General features: G+C 44.4%; 2 non-coding genes across 2 annotated transcripts; both read right to left on the bottom strand.

Moving 5' to 3' along the window:
- Nucleotides 1-7,855: 7,855 nt before the first annotated feature.
- Trnal-aag (transfer RNA leucine (anticodon AAG)) lies at nt 7,856-7,937 on the bottom strand. Its single transcript has one exon. It is a non-coding gene; the product is annotated as a tRNA-Leu (tRNA).
- A 369-nt stretch (nt 7,938-8,306) lies between these two features.
- On the bottom strand, nt 8,307-8,388 carry Trnal-aag (transfer RNA leucine (anticodon AAG)). Its single transcript has one exon. It is a non-coding gene; the product is annotated as a tRNA-Leu (tRNA).
- Nucleotides 8,389-9,751: the final 1,363 nt, after the last annotated feature.

Below are 9,751 nucleotides of genomic sequence, written 5' to 3'. Positions count from 1 at the left end.
TTTTGCGGCGGCATAGTACCCGCTCAGTCATACGTCCTTCGACTACGGCATGAGTAACATCAGGTGCGATCACGCATTGCCTGCTGTTTCACTGGACACGGCTACCACAGAAACGGGAGGATTTAGGCTTCCTTGTAGCTCGTAAACGTGTTAGTGCATAGTGAAGAAAGCAAATCCCAAAAACCGCTTATGAATCCAATTGTCATGCCAAGCCCAAGCCAAAAAGGGGGGTCTTCCCATGAACCCCCATGACGACATGGCTTACGAGGCGGAGTTTCCTCTCTAGTATTCTTACTAAGAGACTCTATGGCGGAAACAGGTCTCCGGGAACTGACGACGAGGATTATCAAGTTATACTTCCTCGACTGACAAAAGGAAAGTTTGTTTTGAACGCTGCTTTTTGGACGGTGGCACGAAAGCCAGACCTTTCTGCGTAGAAAATTTCCGCGATACGCGAACACATTTGACGCTGTTTCCAGACGTAATCGCTCTGGGGGCGTACCAAAGGAATCATGTAGGCGCGGTTACCTTTAGTAATGCCGATGCCGTGAAAAAAATTCTTGCGGCCGACGACGTGAAAGTCAAGCAGCGGAAGTGTCTCGTGATCGACCCGCACAACCACGACGTAATGATTAAGCTGCATTGGCTTCTACATGTGTGCCTAACGACGAAGTGCGCTCTGCTCTAAGGCAAAGTGACGGACATCTCAAGAGAACGGTGGCGTGTTTTCGGCATCTCGACGACTCGTTTTGTGACTTGGAAGCTCAAAATGGGTGTTACATCGGATGACATACCGCACCAGCTGCGCGTAGCCGTGGACCTGGCACTTGTGATTGTCAGGAAGGGCACCGCTGTGTCTTCGGTGTCAACTACAGGAACACGTACAACGCGAGTGTCGCGTACCAAATTCTCACGCTGCCGGCGCTTCGGTCACACAGAAGAGGCGTGTGTGAAAACATACGAAAATGTGGCAGGACCGGGTGAGAGCTCGGACGACAAGACGGTGTGGAGGAGGCCGCCAAAGGATTAAAAGACCAAGAGGCACCGGTGACAACGCCAGAGAAGCACCCAGAATGTGTGAAAAACGTGTATGTGCCTGGTGCAGGTGCACAGAAACCTTCGCCTGAATTTCCACCAGTGCCCGACGCAAGCGAAAAGGCAGGTGGCTACACTCTAAACTTTTTTTCCACCCATATACTCCCTAGAGGTTCTTTTTCGCCTGTCCTCTAGTGATCCTCCTTGTAGGAGTTTTTTTACTACATGGAACAGGGAGGTTTTGTTTACCTCCTCAAAACAGGGTGTATTTAGGTGATAGAAAGGAGGTAGTTAGGGAGTGTTAAGAAATGTTAGGGAGAATTTAAGGAGGTCAAAATGGAGTATTCTTTACTTCCTCAAGGCGTTTTTAAGTGATGTTTATGGACTTTTTAGGCGGTTGAATAGGAGCCTATTATGGCTCCCTTGGGAAGTACTTATGTTATTTTAGGGGCGTTTTGAGGAGGTTCAAGGGGAGCATTTACTTCTTTTCCATGGAGTTTTACGTTTTGTAGGCCTCGCGAGGAGAGTTTTTAGGAGGTTCAAGGGAAGCATATATTTCTTTTGAATGGAGTTTTGCAAAGTTGGGGCGGTTTTGTAGGCCTTCCGAAAGGAGTTTTTTCAAGGCCACAAGGGAGAGTTTCTAGTTCCCTGCGGGAGTACTGATTTCATACGGTTTTGCTCGGTTTCAGGTTTATTTCAAACGAACTTTCGCATACAAGTTTACATGGTACATGGTGTACACAAGGAGGCTCCGAAATAAAAACTTAGTTCGACCTCCTATAAGAAAGCAAAAATGGTAAATTGCTAAAAACACGCCAGTTAGGAATGGAAGACAGCAATAGAATGCTAGTTGAACAAACCGTACAATTAATATTACTACAAGAACTGGAAATACGCGAAAAACAAAGATAGGCGCAAACACAACCACATGGTAAGTGAAATCATTATATAATAATAGCGGATCGAGAACGCGTCAGTACTTATCAGAACTTATCAGAAGGCATCAGCACTCAGTACACAAAGTGAAAAAAATGGTTGCAGTGGTTTACAACAACAAAAAAATTTCAGTTGGTGGTGAAATGAGCGATCTGTGTGCTAGTTGAACAAACTGTAGAAACAATATTGCTACAAGAACTGGAAATACGCGAAAAAACATATAGGCACAAACACAACAGCATGGTAAGTGACATCATTATATAATACTAGAGGATTGAGAACGCGTGAGTACTTATCAGTACGCATCAGTACTCAGTACACAAAGTGAAAAAAATGGTTGCAGTGGTTTACAACAAAACATTTTTTCAATTGGTGGTGAAATGAGCGAGAGCTGTGTAACGATTTGATATTGAAAGGTAACGAGCATTTTGTCGATGGTAAAGGCACAAGAGATAAATGATGTAGGAGACAGACAGCAATGAGATGGCTATGGATAAATGAGTAATATAAAGAACGAGAAATATGCTGCGGAAAATACCAGTGCGTTTTGATAAAGACACAAATGCGCCAAGAAAAGTGACCCAGTCTGAGGGGTTAATTGCAAGGATATAGAACAGAATTGGTGGTATCGCGACAGCTTCTTCAGAGTGAGAAGAAAAAGCCATGTAATTCGTGTTTTTCCGATAATTTTGAGTTGATTCATTTGGCACCAGTTGCCAACATTATTTAGATAATTGTTTCAAGTTATATCAGTTGGTTAATATTATTGCTTCACTAAAAGATAGCTGTTTATCAGCATACAGAAGGGCCCATCAAATATCCCCTGTTCAGTAAAAAAAAAAAGAAAACGTCAGAAACATAATACGAAATTCTTTAAACTACTATCCAATGATTACAGGATTGAAAACAAATAAAATATTGGTGAGGGATATTGATGCGATAAAAGTTAATTAGTTCTAAATCCTTCACACGTGGTTTGGTGCTGGCAAGGTCCAAAAAGGCATGTTCCACAAACGTTAGAGCTCTGTGTGCCTTCTTGGGATATTGAATGTTGAAAACCCAGAACGATGCAAACAGACTACACAGTCCTCCCAGTAAATATGATGCAGTCAAGACACTCTGGCCATCGATGCGGAGGCTAATTTCCCCGTTCGCGGAATGCAGGCAGGGAGTCAAAGGAACATCTACCTGAAAAAGCAAAAAAGAAAAAAAAATGCCCCACATGTAAAATTCAAAACAGACACTATGGTTAAATGAACTTAATAATTCGGTACAGTAATAAAGTTAGTTCTTAAATTAGGAATGCAAAGGCTTCATAAAACCAAGTGCCAGTACATTAACTATCGTGGCTTTTGCAGCAATAAAAAAGATATTACTTCCGCACAATATACTCGAGCACAACTTTAAATGACAGTGAAGTTAAAATGCAAGTCTCTCTAGGTTGATAGATTAGCTCACGGAGAACACTATTATACCCCTCTTACACCTGGCATTTTTTTTTAAAATAAGGTTGAAACTAGCAAAAACACGTTTTCACCGGAAGGGCTTAAGTGGCCTGCGCCTCTGTGCCGGGAATGTGGGATACCGTGGCAGAGAGTGGCCAAATCATGGACGCAAGCCTGGACGCCAGCAAATTACGTACCAGCAACAGCGTAGCGAAAAGACCACATGGAAGCAACGAGGAAGGAGAACCTGACACCGAGGCGGTGGCATTCGGTGAACCACCACCGCAATCGACGGTCGAACGTCGTTCATCCTTCAAGCCGAAACCGAATGTTCCACCAGACCGGAGACCGTTGAGAGAACCGTCGAGGTAGAAATCGTACTTGGCTTGTGGTGTGCTGAGTAATGGGACTTGATAAGGAAAAATGCTTGAGGTCGTCCTTCTGAGGTACGGTTCTTTCTTTTTCATTTTTTTTCTTCACGAGCATGCTTGCAGCACCGCTTGTGAAACGCCCTTTACCGGGAAGAGCATTACTGTGTTTGTCGGCGTTTCAAAGGGGGTCATGACCGAAACGTTTGCTCTCGTACGTACATAAATGGGCCTAAACCTAAAATCAACAATGCGTGTGGCCACACTAAACGTAAGGGGACTATGCGCAAAAAGGCGGCAATACCAGCTAAGTCGGCTCTGCATGGAAAATAATCTGGATATCATTGCGGTACAGGAAACAAAAATCAATAACGAAGAGCAAGCGGATGCGATGGTGGTAGCGCTTACGTCCCGATATTATGTTTGCATATCTCATGCAGTTAGTTCATCGGGTGGCTGTGCCCTTTTCCTGAAGAAATCGATTGTCATTAAAAATGTAATGTCATGTGAAACTGGCCGTTTTATTGCTCATGAATTTAATTTTTTGGGCTTAAGTTTTCGAGCTATATGCCTTTATGCGCCTAACAAACCAACGGAACGTAAAGTGTTATTTGAGCGCATTGACCTTGTTGATGACAAAGATGTTCTTGTTTTGGGTGACTACAATTGTGTTTGTCACGCGGAAGATAGAGCAGGAACTGCCACAGCCCGTGATGCGAACGCTGAATTACTAAGCACAATTGTAACAGAACATGGCTTAGATGGTATTGCCAGCGTTATGTCGGGAGGACAACCCGCACAGTATACCCACCACCAAAATAACAGCCATGCACGATTAGATCGAGCATATACATATCAGCCAACCTTGTGCATGCGTGTACCACCTAATAAGTTAAACACGTCTCGTTTAGCGATCATAGTTTAGTGATGTTCACGTTGGGGAAAGCATAAAAAAGCATAAATTCAGCTGGAGCTCTGCAAGTATAACGAGAAACTTTTGCAGGAAAAGAAATTTACAGATAAAGTTAAAGAAAAGATGCTGAAGCTCGTTCAAGCTGATGAAAATGAAGTAATACCTTTGTGGGAGCTTTTTAAACGAGAAGTTAAGATGCATGCGATTGAAACCGCATGCGCGAAGCGTCAAATCGGAAAAATGAAAGAGAAAGAATTACAGTGCCAGCTCAATTTCTTGCTGACCACAAACGCCGCGCAGTGTAATGAACGCAGAGAGGCCATACGAGAACCTAAACGACAACTTGAACTTATCGATCATGAAAGACGCCACGGCGCTTTAATACGGGCAAAGACTGAAAAGCTGTGGTTAGGCGAAGCGCCGACGAAACGGGCGCTTGGCAAAAAAAAAAAAGAAATACGCGACGCAAAATGAAAAAAAAAACGGTGCGATATGCGGGTGACGTCACAGAAGATAGAGAAACAATACAACGCGCCTTTGAGGAGTACTACGGTGAGTTGCTGGGACGAGCGAAGCATATCAAGGACGGGTTTAAAACAGAGTTTCTTCCATTGATGCCCATCCTTGATGAAGAAGTTAAAATGAACCTTGAAGTTCCTATCACATCAGAAGAAAGTGAACGAGCAATAGACGACCTTACACCCGGGGAGTCACCAGGGCCAGGTGGCCTAGGTGCCGCATTTTTTAATGTGAAATATCTCAAGTGTTACACCGAGTTATAAATGAAGCGTATAAACAGCAAGAAATGCTTCCGTCGTTTCAAAAAACGCATCTAGTTTAAATCCCTAAGACTGATGATCCTACCCAAATGTAATCTGTAAAATCATACCGGCCAATTAGACTAACAAACGTTGACTATAAAATATTTATGAAGGTTCTAGCGAACACATTGCAGAGTGTAATAAAAGAAGCTCTTGGACCGCATCAAACTTGCGGGATAAAAGGAAGGACGATAGTGATAAACGTTTACCTTGTCAGAAGTGTCCTGGAGTGCGTTGATGTGCTAGGAGGGCGTGCGGCCATTCTGCAATTAGACTTGCAAAATGCGTTTGACCGCGTCACGCATGAGATCATGTTTGCTATCTTTGAGCACGTAAACGTAGGATCTGTTATATTACAAGGTATGAGAATGTCCTCACGCGAATAGCTCTGCCAACCTCATGGTAAACAAAACGTTAAATCAAAACCAGGACGTTCAGTCATCTGTAAAACAAGGCTTCACCTTAAGCGCCTTGCTTTTCGCCATGTACCTTGAATCATTCTGGCAGAAAATTTTCCACCACGGGGAAATAAAATGCTTTCGGATGCACAAAAAGGAAGTTAAAAAAATTCTAGCGTATGCTGATGACATAGCAGTCATTTGCAGGGACAAAGAAAGTGTCAGCAGAACGGCGGAACAGGCATCATGGTTCTGCGAGCTAACGGCAAGTGTGGTAAATTGGAACAAATCTACGGGGATTTGGCACGGTACCTGGGATGCTACACCCGAGTATTTTAAGAAAATACATTGGACCACCACACCTGCCAAGTACCTGGGTGCACCACTGGATCAACACAGGGAACCGACGTTGTAATGGGCCAAAGAAACTGAGCAAACCCGAAATAAAGCACAGAGATGGGGTTAGTCTGCAACATTTTTTTAGTTTCTAAGATTTGGTATGTGGTCCAAGCTCTGCGCATGTCAACGAAAAGCGTGCAGGAACTTTACCGAGTATTTGCGGTATTTTTTTGGCGTTATGAATGGGAACGAAAAGCCGCACACATTTATTTATTTCTCTTAAGCACGGAGGATTGGGGTTGGCTCATTCATTTTTGAGACAGGTCGTTTGGCGGTTTCTTTTTCTGAGAGATCAAGCAGATCCCACTTTGCGTGCTTTAATTCAGATAAGGTTGCGAGATGCCTTACCTAAATATGTTATTCCGTCTTTTGCTGTAAAGCCCATGGCTATACGCGGGTTCCTTAGGGAAGTAGCGTGGACATTTCAATTTCTGAATGCCCGTTTTTCTCTGGAGTATTTAAGTGTTGTTCCAAGTAGAACATTGTATAAGGATGTTATTAGAGAGTTTTAGTATAGCGGAAAGCACCATTTGAGCACGCCCATAGCGTTAGCGGGCACGCTAACCGTCGCGTAACGAGGCGCTATCTGTTTGCGATTGCGGCCCGCAAACGTTAACTCCACAGCTAAAACGCTATACTAAAACTTCCTATCGATGTTTCTCTGTCTGTTCCTTTTTATCGCTCTATATGTGACTGAGAAATTCCGAAGGATGCCGTAAAAATGATAAAAAAGGAGCAAGAGTTTCTTCTTTCAACTTCCCAGTACCACACTCCTCGTCAAACCATGGCTTCAGGACGAAGGAATATTCGTAGCCGGGAACTGCAGAATCTGTAATAGGCCAGAAATAGAAGAACACATCTTTCTTGATTTCTCTGATGCTGGCTTTCACTGGGACATACTTCAGCGGTCACTAAAAAAGTCTTGCCTGTCACATATTATGGCATCCGTTTCCTAACCGTGGAGAAGACCCAAAGTGTGCCCTCTGACATGTGTATGGTACTGAGACTCATAGCTATGAAGGACCAGAATGACGGACAGACATGCCGATGTGGATGCTCGGCCTGCGAGAGAGTAATTTGTAGAAAATATTGCTTACATGCGAGAAGTGTACAGGGCTTTGGACGAACGACCTGAGTGGTTTCCCGTGCTGCATGATCTGGCAACGCTAAAGCGTTTATGAAACCACCATTGCAGCGAATTAGTGGTCGGTATTTTACACCTTTTTTGTGTATTATGTTTGTATTATGATTTCTGTAATGTGAACGTTTCAGAACGAACGCCAATAAAGAAAAAAATGTGCGATATGTGTTACGACGCTTCCTCCTTTGCCTCAATGGCCGCAGTGGAGCTATCGTAATTCATCCCACGCCTGAAATTTTTTTTTTTATTAAAATTGGGGCTGCAAATGTTTCCTTTTTTTCAAACCCCGATCACTCAGTTTTTGATCCAGGTTGTTAAAAGAACCAATTATATGTCGAGTTTCGCTAGCAAAGAAACAGATACAAATTTCACTACCAAGCTTGCAAAAGCCAAAACATGTGGCAGCGGTGGGATTCGAACCCACGCCCCCGAAGAGACTGGTGCCTTAAACCAGCGCCTTAGACCGCTCGGCCACGCTACCGACACCAAGGAGTCGATACCGTTATTTATTGGAGCGAATGCTATAGAGGCCAGGTGACAGTGAAAAAAAAAGAGGTATTACGAGGCATTAAACAAAAGAATGCATTAAAAATGCGTGAAAGGTGGTACGACTTCCTCCTTTGCCTCAATGGTCGCATTTGAGGTATGGTAATGCATCGCACGGCTGACATTTTTTTTTTTTATTAAACTTGGGGCTGCAAACTTTTCCTTGTGTCGAACCGCAATCAATCAGTTAATGATCCCGGTTGTTAAAAGAAGCGATTATGTCAACTTTCATTAGTATGTCAACTTTCATTAGTAAAGAAAGAGATACAGATTCGACTAGCAAGCTTGCAAAAATCAAAACATGTGGCAGCGGTGGGATTCGAACCCACGCCCCCGAAGAGACTGGTGCCTTAAACCAGCGCCTTAGACCGCTCGGCCACGCTACCGACAGCTCCCGTTATTCCGGCGTGTCGCTTCGTGCGTCGCTGCTATGTTGCAATCCGTAAAAAGCCACGCGGCCTTTTTTTCTAGGGCAGCCCCGCCCCCTGTCGCGGTCTCGCCGCAGCCAGTCCTGGCTTCCTTCCAACAAAGCAACCAACGGCAACACCCCTCTGAATGACAGACCTCGACGTCGTTCGCATCTTCACCGTTACAACTAGCAGATTTTGCGTCTGTCTCATCTACGAGCGAATTATGTGAGCGTGGGTACGCTTGTGGCTAACGGCAAGGCACCTCGCCCTTGTTCGCTTAAGTCAGGTTGACTGTAGTCCTTATGAGCAGGCTGGCATGGCGCAAAGGTCAACGCTCGACAACGTCTAAGGACATGTGTCCTTGCGTAAGGGGAACTTACCTCACTCTTTACCTCCGCGGTCATCCCACGTGCACACACCCACAGTACTTGTTGTGTGCCACTTGCAATGCCGCTATTACTGCGCTATCACTACTCAGGCCTGTTAGATAGGGGGTGTCGCAGGAGGCCGCAACTTTACCTTGTCGGGCAGCGTTTGCAGCTGCTTACTCTCACGGCAGACGCGGTTTCTACGCAGCTGCTATACGGAGCTGCGCACGCATTTGTCTTGCACACGGTCATGACGGGGCTGTGGCGGCCACTGGCTTAACAGCTGCCAATTATTCATCGCAGGAGGCCACTGCGATGTTACGGAAAGGTGGAGACGACGTTTTCATGCCGATATAGAAGCCCAGCGTTATTATTCTTCTCCTATTTTTCTTCTGATTTTCCTCACGGTAATGGGGAGATTTCGCATCAAAGTAATTAAACAAGAGGGTACCCGGGCACCTCTTATTAGCCTCTTCGAGCGCAGTGGAATGAGTTATAACTGAGCATACGCTATGTCATCAGCATACGTACGCTAGAATACCGCGGAACCGTTACTAACAGTTCCGCGGCATTCATTAAACCCGAAAAAGGCCAAAGACATCTATTGCCACATCTATAGTTATAGAGAGCAATATAAATGAAAAGCCATGTAATGTTAGGAAGGAGATTAGAAAGTAATTTGAAAAACACAGCACATGTGTCTGCTTCTGTCGGCCGCTCGCCAATGGCATGGCTCATCCGAGACAACTTAAAGTCGCAAGTCCACTGGATCTTTATGAATATTGCAACTCCAGTTCCTAACAAATACGATGTGTTGCTGTCACCACATACTGGTTCCATGTGGTTCAAAACACCTGAAAGGCAGACACATTTGCGATAGATTAACGTATACAAGCAACCAGTTTGGTACAGAGCTCAAATTGTGAAATATGATGAGGAGAAATATGGGCCAATTTTCAAGCTGGCTCTTG

Source organism: Haemaphysalis longicornis, unplaced genomic scaffold (genome assembly GCF_048455015.1).
Source record: "Haemaphysalis longicornis isolate Haplotype H1 unplaced genomic scaffold, Haemaphysalis longicornis Haplotype H1 scaffold_7, whole genome shotgun sequence".
Classification (NCBI taxonomy): Eukaryota; Metazoa; Arthropoda; class Arachnida; order Ixodida; family Ixodidae; genus Haemaphysalis; species Haemaphysalis longicornis.
Note: the sequence above shows the minus strand (reverse complement) of the source record. Positions and strands in the feature narration are given on the sequence as shown.